Source organism: Alosa pseudoharengus, unplaced genomic scaffold (assembly GCF_046254945.1).
Source record: "Alosa pseudoharengus isolate Yale_2024_CS ecotype anadromous, Long Island Sound unplaced genomic scaffold, YU_APseudo_1.1 YU_APseudo_1.1_scf_10, whole genome shotgun sequence".
Classification (NCBI taxonomy): Eukaryota; Metazoa; Chordata; class Actinopteri; order Clupeiformes; family Clupeidae; genus Alosa; species Alosa pseudoharengus.
Window position 1 is genome coordinate 27,674,584 of NW_027468565.1, and position 13,796 is coordinate 27,688,379.

Here is a 13,796-nt window from a genome sequence, read left to right on the forward strand (position 1 = left end):
CACACGCATTTCTGCCGAATAGGTTCGGATGTTATCAGCCCAAGGGTCCTGAAGGTCTGTGCGGAACAGCTCTGCGGTATTCTGCAGCACCTTTTTCACCTCAGCCTTAGCCAGGCTGTGGAAGACATCCTGCCTTGTTCCGGTCCCGAAAAAACCTTCTCCATCTGCCCTCAATGACTACAGACCGGTTGCCTTAACATCACACATCATGAAGGTAATGGAGAGACTGGTTTTGGCCCATCTGAGACCAGGTGACCACCTACATGGACCCATTACAATTTGCTTACTGTCCAGAGGTGGGTGTGGAGGAATCCTTAATCTACCTGCTTCATAGAACACATTCTCATCTGGACAGGGCTGGCCAGATTGTGAGGATCATGTTCTTGCTATGCTGCTACGTCAGAAGCTGCGAAGGATGCAGGTAGACACCTCCACAACTTCATGGATTACTGATTACCTGACTGGCAGACCATAGGTTGTGAGAATGAAAGGGTGTGTGTCTGAGCAGGTAGTCAGTAACATAGGAGCACCACAAGGGATTGTGCTGTCTCCTTTTCTTTTCACACTGTACACCTCAGTCTTCCAGTTCAACTCTGAGTCATGTCATCTGCAGAAGTTCTCAGATGATTCTGCAGTTGTGGGGTGTGTCAGTGATGGTGAGGAGTATAGGCAACTGATGGACCACATTGTGACATGGTGCAGAGACAACCACCTTGTCTTGAATGTGGCTAAGACAAGGGAAATGGTGGTGGACTTTATGTGGGCCAGGCCTGAGCTAAATACCATTCCAATACTGGGTGAGTAAGTAGAAGTTGTTGTGAACTACAAATATGTGGGGGTTCTTATAGACAATAAACTGGATTGGAGGTACAACACTGAGGCTGTGTACAAGAAGGGTAAGAGCAGACTCTATTTCTTGAGAAAGCTTAGGTCATTTAATGTGTGCAGCAAAATGTTGCAGATGTTTTGTCAGAGTGTTGGTGCAAGTGCAATTTGCTTTTCTACCATCTGTTGGGGCAGTAGTATTACAGCCACACTAAAAAACTGAATAAAATCATAAGGAAGGCTGGCTTTGTTTTGGGGACAGCTCTAGAGCCCCTGGAGTTGGTGGTGGAGAGAAGGATGCTGCACAAACTGTCAACTATTGGACAATACCTCACATCCACTACACAACTTACTGGTCAAACAAAAAAGTGTTTTCAGTTAGAGGCTACGGCAACTAAGCTGTAAGAAGGACAGATACAGAAAGACTTTTTTACCCACTGCAATCGCTATCAGCCAGCGCAGCTGTTGAGATGGCCCAGGAAGAGATTCCCGGAGCCACAGAGCCCAATGACACAGAAACAGAGAGCAGGGCAAATAAAGCTTATTAAAAGAAGGACAAGAGTGTGAAGAGGAGAGTTTTTGAATGGGTTAATAAACAATGGGAAGAGTCCTGGCAGAAGAAGGAGGCCAAAAGGGCTGAAAAGAAAAAGATGGAAAAACAAGAAATAAAGGAAATGGAAGAGTCACTGTGGTTTGCCGAGGACATGGGTTCAAGAGGATTTACACGGTTTGTAATTAGTCTTCATTTTTGTAGAGCTATAATATACAATAATTTGCCACATTTGAAGAGTGTTTTCTGAGCAACAACTGCTTGATGGCAGTTAACATGTACACATGTTTGAGATCAAATCTTCATAACGCTTTATAAACTAAAGTTTTTCTTCTTATTTTAGGGAGCAGTTCAGAAATACCCAGAAAGACTGCGCTCCAGACAATACAGAAGGTCTATAAACATCGGCATTTTTATGATTCTATCTGATTATCGTAATTTTTTATTACTTTTACTTTATTACTCAAAAATTACAATAAACACTATTTTCACATCATTTTTTGGACTGGTTTTATTTTGCTGTCACATCAGGATACAATCCTGATAAATGTTCATAACTGTTCATGTGGGTCCATACAAAGTGTGAAAGAGCCAGCTTGAACAGGCCAGGACAAATGGCCATAACACTCGGAGGGAGTGTCAAAAGGTTGGCAAAAGCTCCCAAGACACAACATAGATCAAGGAACTTGTTATACAGTCTGACTGGAAACGTCCTAAAAGCTATTTTCAAGAGAGCAGAAAAAGAGCACACAGCCCACCCTATACTAATGCCACTTACTGTATTCATCCTCAGAAATTGTGAATCCAGTGAATGAATATATCCAACACCTTTAAGTTGACCCTTTTGCTGGCCACCCTAACACAGAGATAGATAGACAGCTCAATAATCCCCATGGGGTAGTTTTCAGCACAATCACAAGGCACTTTGTCGTAGGGACTTAGACATAGACATCAGACATATAGGGCCCTATCATGACATTCTAAAGTGCATCGTCACTCGTCAAAAGTCTATTCAAATTTAGTAGGATGTCCAGTTCACATTGGGAGGGTTTTCGTCCTCAAAAGTGGAGCGCATGGCGTAACAAGGTGTTCCTAGGTCTTTTAATCAGTCATATGGGTGTGTTTGGGGCGTAACATCATTTTAAACCAATGAGAATGACATCTGTCATTCCCTTTAACGGCGCAACGCGCGATATGTCAAATAAATGCATCGGTATTTTGGCATTCAACGGGGCATTTGAAGGAGGCTGCTTGCGAGACCGTATGCACTGTAAAAATTATAAGATCCTGGAGGAACTTTTAGGGGTTCTTCAATTTGAAACTGTGGGGGAACCTCAAAAGGTTCTTCGAAGAACCTTCAAAGAAAGGTTCTTTGAAGAACCTTTTCAAAGGTTGCTTGAGGAACCTTTTGAAGTTCATTACAGAACCTTCATTATTATTAACCTTTATTATTATTATTATTATTATTATTAGAATGTATTAACCTTTATTGTTATTATTATTTTTATTATTAGAATGTGGGATAAATGTATGAAACAACAGATGTATTTAAGCAAGAATTTAATCAAAAGCGTCAAAGCATGTCAATGGCAAAATATTAGGAATACTGTACATGAAAGGATGGACAGATAGATACATAAATAAATATATAAATAAACAAATAATACACAGGCTACATAGATGAAGGCATGAATGAAAACATCTATTAAACAATGCTATTAACAAGAACACAATTAACTTCCTAATCTAAATGAAATAGTCAATAAATGATTGATTGAACTATTGAGTATTTAATTTAGAGTATGAAATTTGACATCCGAAATACGGCAATGGGGATTTTTTTCTTTTGTCTTAATATCACACATAGACTGTAAAAACAACAATGTCTTGTTCACGGCCTTTGGGTATTCCATATTGAAAATTAAATAAACTGCTAGCAATGCTCCAATGCCCATCAACACATCTTCTGGTGTTACGACGTCTTGTCCGTCCATGCAAAGTGTAATGGTGGTGTCTTCCTCAAAGGGGTTGCCTCTCATGTATAGGGTAGGTGTGGGTGTCTTGGATATCTGAAAAGTACAGAATAACAGTATTTAGAATGGGGATTGGTGATATTCAAGCCCATTGGCAGGGGAAGTTTCTAACAGTGTCAAATGACTGGTACTCTTACCTTATCCACAACGTATGAGCCTGTCAGGATTGTCCCCAAACAGATATGGCCGCTCTGCTGCAAAGAGTCCTGAATTTGAACAATATACTGGATAAGTCTTATAGCAGTAATAACATACTTGTAATTCCATACAGTTTTATAGCAGTAATGACATGAAGTGTAAATCAAACTTCTTAATACCTTTGTATTTGTAGGTTGTCTCCTCACAGGCCTGATTTAGTGCAGATTGGTACTTAGGTCAATGTTATGCAGGTGCTGAATTTCAGAGAAAACCTTTAAAAAGATAAGAACAAATTACATGTTTGCTTGGCAGAAGAACATCTGAAAAATAATTTGCAGTGAACTAAATGCCAAATGTTAACTCACAGTTCAAATGTGGTGTAAAGCTGGGTATTCAGTAAGGATTTCCTGTGTGGAGTGGCGTTGAATAAATGCCACTCTGTCACTGATTGTTCTCCTTATTCTGTTTTCAATCGTATTTAGATCAGGGTTTACTTTTTAACACTCCTCCTTCATTTTTGTCTCATTGTCCTGTAAATGTTACATTCAATTTAAAGTAAAGGTCAATTTGGTTAAAGAAATGTAATAAGTAGTAATATATGGTGTTTAATCATCATCTGAAAACTTACATTGGATTTGGATACGCTTTCATCACCAAGAACATCTACAACCTGTCAGTGTAAAAAGATCATCAGTGAACATATGCACACGCACGCACGAACACACACACACACACACACACACACACACACACACACACACACACACACACCATACCTGAACTACAGTGTTTGCATCCTGGGTAGCAGGTATCTGTGTGAATAGAAAAAAAATAAGTGTGGTTTCCCTCACATTGGATTGAGTTTTGTCCTGGAATCAAAGTAAACTGCAATAAGGATCACAGTGAAGTGTAATTCTGAAAGCTTCTGCTTGAGATACAGATGCATTTTGCTTTGTGAGGAAAAGGTGACTTGCCTGTGATGAATTTTGCCTTTTCCCATACTTTGCTCGATGGTATCCAATTTCAGGAAGGCTCAGTGGGATTCTTTCCTTCTTGAATTTGTTTTTAGCATTCCCAACCAACTATAATATGAAAGGTTATATAAACCAATTAGCCTAAAGGAAAATTCAAATGCAATGGCCTGTTTTATACAGGTGTTAAGCAACACACCAACAGAAGTGAAGAGTGTCATAGGCATACATGATTCAATTGCATCTGTAAGTGAGCAGACTACAACAACCTGAATACCCCTGACAGGAATATCCCATCCCATTATCCCTACTTGTTAGGTGCCCTAAAAAAGGACCCTCACTACAGCCAGTAGGCCTAACTGTATGTTTATTACTTTAATAATCTACTTACATGCATATCCTGGTCCTGTGCGATCCCGGAGGAAAGGGTGCTTAGATACAGCAGCAGCACAAAGGTCATGATACTGGATACCTTTGAAATTAAACATAGAGATGCAGTAGCCTATATTTTAAATGACTTAATGATTGAAATGACTGGTTGTTGTTTTGCGTGAATGCAAATGAAGAACAGTAAGTAAAGCTGTAGGCTACCTCATGCTACACACTTACCACATAGAAATTGAATCAAATAGGACCTGTATAATCTGTGTGCAGCAGTATGAACGTCAGGACTTCCTCCATTAATGTTAGCTTTCATTTCAGGAGAGTTGGAAACACGGGAAGTTGAAAAGTCTGTGCTGAAGGAGTAAAATAGACAGAATATTTGGCTAACATTCAGTTTAAGCATAGCATACAAGCCAAGGCATAATGCTATCTTATAACTTAAAAAAACTAACGGTAGGCTAAATAAGGCTGCTAAGCTCTAACGTTAACAAAAAGTTAAGGTTAAGTTAACGTTCACGAACGGTGACACGTTGATCTTACCTTTAGTTGTATGCTATAGCCTATAATGAGGTCATGGTTAAAACGTCTCGTTTCCATTTAATATGTAGAATATGTATCATTTAAGGTATAGTTTCTGACAAACGTCAACATTAAAAAAGCTTGAGATAGGGCTGTCAAAATGTTGCACTCACCTCCTGTAGTAACGTTGACTCAACTGTCAAATTCTGTTGCCATTTTTAAAGAAGATTCCACACGCACGTCATCGCCTCGAGCAACACCTGTGCGCCCATGGAGTTATCCGACCGTGTTCTGCTGCTATTTTGGCATAGGCAGTAGGCTAGACTATGCTCGTCTAGTTTTTCAAAATAGTTAATTACACACAATTAACAAAACACCACACAAGTAGCTGAATGCTTCAGATCTTTTGCGCAATTAAACACTAAGGCGATTACTCATCAAAACTCTTATTTTGTTGTCATAGCCTATCATAGGCCTAGCATCATATTATCTGATTAGGTTAGCCTATGTTTTGAATCAGTTAGGCCTAGGCTACACAGCAATATAGGCCTGTAAAAGATAAATTCAAGAAAATTATTCTTTCTCAGCTGGAGATCCTCCAGGAACCTTGATTAAATTGGGTTCTTTGAGGAACCTCCTTTCATACTGAAAAATCGTTAAGGTTCTTGCAGAGACCTCTAAGAGCATCAAGGCACGTTTGAGTTCTCAGAAGAGCCCCTGGGTTCTTGGAGTAACATTGAGGTTCTTCAAGGAACTATCCAATTTTTACAGTGTGGAATAGTCATTCTTAAACCATGCTTTACTAAAACTTAGCATAGCCTTCACGCATTTGCACTCGTCTATTATTTGAACTCATTGGCAAAGTGAAACTAACTTCACCAAGGAGTCAGTCAACGACAAGACAGTTATATGCAGTTACTTTCACTATTGACTGACAATGGGTTACCATCGAAAACATAGGCTGGAAAAAGCAACACTTACCCTAATGTTGCTCAAATGACTGAATAAAACAACATTTATCCTGCAGAGGAGTTGCTTATATCTCGTGACAGTGCGTCTTCAGCTGTGCTCCATACGTGTCTCTCACCTCTCCCCTAATCACTTTTAACCGTCATTACCAATTTGCAAATGATGGTGAATAACTACTCATCATGAGATGTACAGTATTTCGTAATATCTTTATTCTAATTATGTTTACCATTGTAATCGTGCAATTTCTAATGCTTTGCATGGACGTGCGCTGGTGTGCGTTCATGAATGATAGAAGGATGGTGCGTGCACCTGCCAATATGACTGTTGACATGCGCTCTTAAAATAGCATATGAACAACTCGCCATTGACTTCTGACCAGGTTTAGGTGGTGTATGATAGCGATTTTTAGACAACGCGCCAGGGCCCGCCCTAGGTTGTTAATTGCCACACCCCTGGGCGCAATGCTTAAAAAATAAAGGTGCAAAATACCGAATTCAATTTCGCGCGACTGAAAAACGAACTGTACGCCATGCGCTGGTGCCCCAAAATATAGCCCATAATCACATGAGGGTCATTCTCTTGCATGCCAGAGGACATTCTTCCCACCCACACATACCAACACCATCCACCATAGGTGCCTAGGCCAGCTAGACAATTAGCTTATTTTAACTGCCTATACAAAATTTGGATGTATTTTTTGGTCAGAAGAGGGGGCAAAAACATTGCCTATGGTAGCAATTTAAATGAAGAGGCAACCCTCATATGAAGACTTGGAAAACAGGAGCCTGTTCCAATTTTCTCTCAGGTCACCTTGAGCCGTTCAACATTCACACCAGAGGGGACACTGGTCATGGAAAACTGAGTTGTGGCACCATCTAGTATGTCGGTGTAGTGGATGAAGCATTTTCTGAGGTCTCTTTTTTTCCAGAACTCTTCACACCTTTCACACAGCTGCACACAAACACATGTACAACAGCACACATCTTGCATGTGTCCAATCACTACATTCTATTGTGATAAATAAAAAACTCAAGGCCTTTTGCAGCGACAGTATCAGAGTGCATTGTATAGAGATATCTGACATAACTGGTACAATATATAGCTTACTGTAAATGCATAAATAATATGCTCAAATGTGCTTTTCAGTCGTCCAAAACACTGTACACACTGAATGTGCCTTTGTCATGTTCAGTGCTACATGCCCTGATTGGTAGAGAGAGTTGTTGTCAACCTTTTTGTGTTTGAAAGGGGCTATGTAACAAAAAATATATACGAGCATGACGCCATTTAAATCCAGACATCTTTGCACGGCCTTGATATATTCTGTTAATTTAGAGACTTAGCATTATTAGTTATGCTCCTCAATAAAACAAATTAAAGGGTTCTTCACTCCAAATCATTGTCTAGGTGTAGGTGATCATAAATTGAAATGGAATTAACTTAAACGATTATTTCATAGGCTACTGTATGCCATAAAATCTCTCTACCAATGCGTTTCTAAAATTATTTGAAATGCAATGCACCAGGCTAAAATGTCTCATTTTATCTTCACTTTGCACATAACTGATTTGACTAGGGTCTGTTTGTGGATAATAACAAGTGTAATTTCTCATTTGGGACCAAACAACATCAATTGGTGCAGTTGGTCCATGGCCGACTTCCTGAAGAGCTCTGTCAATCACTGAAGAAGGGAAGATCAGTTAATGAACCCTTTGATCAAATCTGCACAAATGAGGATGACAGCACTGTTGCTACTTCAAGGTATGAATCCCTGTGACATAACTCTGATCACTGCAATCATCATTGAAAAATCCATTTCAGCATCATGATTTTTTAGCACGGTACTTCATGGATTTGAACATCATGAAACGTTTTGCACCTACAGGGCTGAGACACACCGAAAAGAGGCAAAAGGGGTGGTGTGGGCCGAGCACATGCCTATACTGTGAAGCCAAAGGCAATGAACAAGAAGCAGGGCAGGCAAATGGACAGAGAGAGGCAACAACTAAAAGTTCCTTCCAACCTGGAGACATATGATTATGCCCAGGACCTGCCAGACAGAGGAAGGTTCAAGGTGGCCGACCATGTAGACATTAACCTGCAGTACCAATCTGACAGTGACGAAGAGTCCATGAACTGCTGGGGATGCTGGAACAAACTGAGAACTCTGCTGAGACTCAGAGAGGGAAGGAGGCAGCCAGAGGAGGGCTGGTACAGGATGGGCATGAGGGCCCAGGAAGAATGGGAGCTGCAGAGAAAGATGGAGGTGGAGAGGCAAAAAGAGCTGCAGAGAAAGATGGAGGTGGAGACGCAAAAAGAGGTGAAGAGGCAACAAAAGGCAGCACAGCTGCTGGAGATGAGGAGAAAAATGGAGAAAGAGATGGAGAAAGAGCTGCAAACACTGAAACAGGTAGTGCTGCAGGAGTGGGCCAAGACAACCAGTCAACAGACCTGGAGACTGACCAAGGAAGAGATTGAGGAGTTGCAGAGGCTCCGAGAACAGGAGGGAACACTTCATCTTAAGATCCAGAGATTGCAAGATAAGGAGGCCAAGGCTGAGGTGTGGACCTCCTCGGACAGTGAGGACATGAGTGAGGATGAGAGAGAGCAGCAGCAGAGACTGAGGGAGAAGGAAAGACAGTCGCGCCTGAAACAACAACAACTGGAGAAAATGACGAGCAGCGAAGCTCTGAGCAAGCCCCAAGGTCAGCCCAACTGGCTTCTCACTGAGCTGAGGAGATTTTGGGAACAGCAGGACAGGATACTTTTAAAGTTCCAGAGACTGGAGGCCAAGGGGGCCGTGCCAGAGACTCGGATCAGCAAAGAGAGTGAGGATGGGAGAGGAGAAATGGAGAGGCTGACGCAGAGAGAAAGATCATCCCACCTGGAAGATGGAAAGCTACTGGGAGACATGCAGCACCTAGGGAAACCAGTCACAAAGACAGACAAAGTAAGTGTAAAGCCATTTAACAATAGCGATAGAAAATGGCTGTTAAGATGTGGTACAATACTGTATGTTATCATTATATATTTACTATATTAAAGCCACAGACTATATGATTGTTAAAACATAATATGGATTACTTTATATTTTAGGAACAGATGGGGAGAATCGGCACCAGTGAGATCAGCAGAGAAAGGATAAGCAACTTCTCGCTGGAGGGAAGGAGAGAGGAAAAGAGAGAGAGATAGAGGAAGAATGGATCAGGCAGAGAGAGAAGAAGCAAGAGGAAGAAAAGAAGAAAGATAAGGAAAGGGAGTGGTATCAGAGACAGAAGGCACTGGAGACACAAATTGAAGAGCTAAAGAAGAAGCATGAGCTAAAGATGCCGCTTAAAGACATGGAGAAACACTAAGTGAGAGTTTGATGAAGAAACCCAACAGTTTGAGGCAAAATTTTTGGAGAAGGAGCAAATACTTGAAAAACAGGGAGCAATGGCTCAGAGAAGAGAGGAGGAACTCTCTTCAACATATTGAACACTTGGACAAAACTCACATGAAGGAGACACAGTGAAACAAAAATGGAAAAAGAAAGACATAGACCCCTGGATATTGGATCAGAGGAAGAGACAGACAGACAGGCTGCTATGAGGGAGAGAGTGGGAGAAGAAAGAAGGCTGGAAAATGAGTGTGAGAAAGAAATCCGACGAGAACAGAATAGACAGCAAGAGCTGAGAGAACAAATGGAGCAAAACTTTGTGATGGAGAGAGAGATGGACAAAAAGAGACAAGAGGAAAGATGGAGGGAAAATGAGGAGAAAAAACAGAAGGAATGGGAGGAGAAGACCAGAGAGCTGGAGAGAAAGCTAGAGGCCAATCAGGAGATGTTGAAACTGAGAGAAGAAGAGCACAGCAAAAATAAAGTGATGGAAATGGAAAGGCAGAGAGAGACTGAGAGGAATGAAAGAAGAGCAACAGTGGTGGAGACACACAGAACAACAGAAATGGAGAAAGTGATCGACAAAGGTAAAGAATGGATGAGAGAAATCAAGCAAAAGGTGGAGAAAAAGAAAGATACAGAGAGAGATTTGCAAGAGGGAGAAAATAATCCAGAGAAAAGACAAGTGAGGAAGATGGAAATAGAAAATGAAGAAATAACATCAAATGAGGAGAGAAAACCAACCATTGAAGGGATGGACTGGCTGAGTGACATGAGGCAAAAAGCAGACAAAAACGAAGATGTCACCCAGCAAGAGGAACAGATATTTCTGCAGGACACCTCAAAAGGAAGAGCAGAAGACAGAAGACAAATTAACCCAAGGGATGGACTGGCTGGGAGACATCAGACAAAAACAGGAGAAACTGGTGGATTCAGGAAGTGAAATAACGATCAAGGAAGAAAGAAAACAAAGAAGAACAAGTAGAAGAATGCTCACAGAGGGAAAGGGAGAAACTGAGCGAAAACACGAGGAACTGGAGGATGACTGGCTTGGAGATGTGGGCCGTCAGAAAGGTGAGGACAAATGGAGTGAGATCAGGAGGAAACATCAACAAAGCAGAGAGCAGAGTAGACAGGAGCTGGAGAAGCAAACTGAACCAAATAAAAGCACTGTGGTGAGAGCAGGAGGACGACGTGCGGCACAAACAGATGCTGAAGAACAAAGACTGACTGAGGTGAATAAAGCGGAAATAAAAGAGGCAAAGAACGTTGGAGATGAGGGAATGGACTGGTTCGATAAAATAAAACAGAAAAAGGAGAAAGGAAGGAGAGAGAATTTGGAAGAAGAACAGCAAGTTATAGGTGAAGAACTATTTATTCAGAAGAAACGTATCCATGTCAAGAAAAACAAGAGAGAAAGAGATGGGGATAAAGAAGTGGAACAACAGCACGTGAAAGGAAAATCAGATGACAGGCTTAGAAATATTGACAAAAATGTTGAAACAGAGAGAGTGATGGATCAAAACAAAAGTGAGGAGAGGAGTGAATGTAGACAAAATCGTCAGAGGAAGTTTGAGGAATCACAAGAACTTGAAAAGCAGCAGAGGCAGGAGGCAGAGATGCAAGTGACTAAAGAACCAGAGCTGGTGAGACAGACAGAGGCAGAACGCAAAGCCACAGAGAGAGAGCTGTGTGAGAAAAAGGCACCGTGCATCAAAGAACACACAGAGACTCAGAGACAGAGCCAGGCAGAAAAGCAGAAAGAGAGGGAAGAGCAGCTTGAAATGGAAAAGCAACAAGAACTGTTGCAACAAACAGAGATGGAGAGAGAGAAAGAGATTGCAAGGCAGAAAGAGAAAGACAGAGAGAGACAAATAGAAAAGCAGCTTGGAATGGAAAAGCAAAAAGAACTTGAAAGACAAAAAGAGATGGAGAAAGAGAAAGAGATTGCAAGACAGAAAGAGATACACAGATAGAATAAAACGGAAAAACAGGACCTGGAGCAACAAAAGACCCTATTCCCAGAAAATGATAAACTTGTGGAGTTCAGTAGGCAGAGATCTGAATTCCAAAACACAAAACAGAGACAAAATAACATGGAAAAACAGGACCTAGAGCAACAAAAGATGGCAGTAAAGACCCCATTCCCAGAAAATGTGGAGGTCACTTGTGGAGTTCACTATAGGCAGAGATCTGAATGCCAAAAGCCAATGGATAAAGGAGCAATCCCGTCGTACCCTGCAAAGGTGAGAAGTTCTAGACCACTGTATCAGCCTGTCGTCCAGCCTACTACAATTAATCGAAAGCCAAAATCCCGCCGTGGGAAGCCAAACAATCCTGAACGGTCACCTAAGGCTCTGCCTGTTACTGAGCCAACACCTTCTACAAAATACCCAAAACCGACCTGTCAGGTAGAAGATCCCAAGCAGGAGGAAAACACTGTCATGCTATCAGCATTTGCCACAGTGAGTGAGAGGGTGGAACAAATCTCAGAAACAAATGAAACTGCAGGTCAGTTGGCACAGGTTGAGGAGGACAATGAAGCTCAAGTTTGCACAGAAGATACGCTATCCCTGGGAAGCTGGGGTCAGTCGAGTCACACATCAGATGTGAGGGATGAGGAGGAGCAGGCTGAAAATACTTCACTGAAAGCGCTTCACTCAGCTGATGAGATTCCAGGGGAAGCAGAGACTAAACAGAAAGACAAGAGTGTGAGGAGGAGAATGGTGGGGTGGGTTAATAAAAGAGTCAAAACCTACTACCAGACAAAAATTGGTAGGACACATGAGAGAGAAGAGAAGGAGGGAGACGACAACTTCTATCCATGTAAGATATCCAACATGTTTATGCTGTTTCACTTGTGCATCCCTGAAGAATTTGTCTGTAAAGAAATGCAACATCTTCAGAAAGATCACTGTTGTTTTGTGTAGCTACAGTACTAACCTTTTGTTCTGTGTTCAGGGTATCTAGATGCACCCATTTCCAGAGCAGAGAGGGAGAGGCAAAAGAGAGAGGAACTACGGAGGTCAGAGGAGAAATGGCAGCAGAAGGAAGAGTCCTGGAAAAAGTGGGAGGCTAAACGGGCTGAGAAAAAGCAGAAGGAGAGGGCTGAAAAGCAAGAAAAATTGGAGCGGAAAAAGGCTAAAAAACAAGCATACCAGCAGCAAAAGAAGGACATATACGAAAATATGCGACAACAACGCGAACAAAAATTGCAGCAAGAGGCTACTCGTAACCAGGTCTGTATTCTGTTATTTTCTCTTTTTTCAGATATTCATTTCATAGCCGTGCCAGTTGGTGTTTTTATTACTAAAAGTTATTTTCTCATTTCAGTGAGCAGTTCAGAAATACTCACCCTCAAAAAGGATGTAAGCTTCTCTGATGAGACAACAACAACAATTTTTTCAGGGACTTTATTTTTCTTTCATTCATTTATTTCCAAATCATAATGTTATGGCTATTGAATAAAACATATTGCAAGCAAAGGGGTATTTGTTGTTTATAGCTGGTTGAGTGTTGAGTATTATTCCTCTAAACTCATTCTTACTTTGAGTTGAAATAATCAATTTAATGGAATCAATAATAGTAGACAAAACTAGAAATGTAATGCCAGAGAAATTACAATAGTGGATGGAAAGCTGCTGGGTTAATGTTGGTGGGGAGATTCCTGAAAAAAAAAACATTGAATCACTTAGGGCTGTATTTTCGGTCACCAGCGCATGGCGTAAAGTTCGTTATTCACTGGCGCGAAGTTGAATTCGTTATTTTGCACCTTTATTTTTTAAGCATTGCGCCCAGGGGTGTGGCAATTAACAACCTAGGGAGGGACCTGGCGCATTGTCTAAAAATCGCTATCATACACCACCTAAACCTGGTCAGAAGTCAATGGCGAGTTGTTCATATGCTATTTTAAGAGCGCATGTCAACAGTCATATTGGCAGGTGCACGCACCATCCTTCTATCATTCATGAACGCACACCAGCGCACGTCCATGCAAAGCATTACAAATTGCACGATTACAATGG

At 41.3% G+C, this 13,796-nt stretch overlaps 1 long non-coding RNA gene across 7 annotated transcripts; it reads right to left on the minus strand.

Moving 5' to 3' along the window:
* Nucleotides 1-3,098: 3,098 nt before the first annotated feature.
* LOC143140590 (uncharacterized) lies at nt 3,099-6,188 on the minus strand. 7 transcript variants are annotated; one of them, XR_012990667.1, is made up of 10 exons: nt 5,594-6,188; nt 5,127-5,249; nt 4,909-4,989; nt 4,521-4,628; nt 4,323-4,415; nt 4,175-4,216; nt 3,912-4,076; nt 3,726-3,818; nt 3,546-3,614; nt 3,099-3,444 (listed from the first exon to the last, which is right to left on the minus strand). It is a non-coding gene; the product is annotated as an uncharacterized LOC143140590 (long non-coding RNA). The 7 variants fall into 7 exon arrangements; XR_012990664.1 differs by having other exon boundaries at nt 4,323-4,358; nt 5,127-5,254; XR_012990669.1 differs by having other exon boundaries at nt 4,398-4,415; nt 5,127-5,254.
* Nucleotides 6,189-13,796: the final 7,608 nt, after the last annotated feature.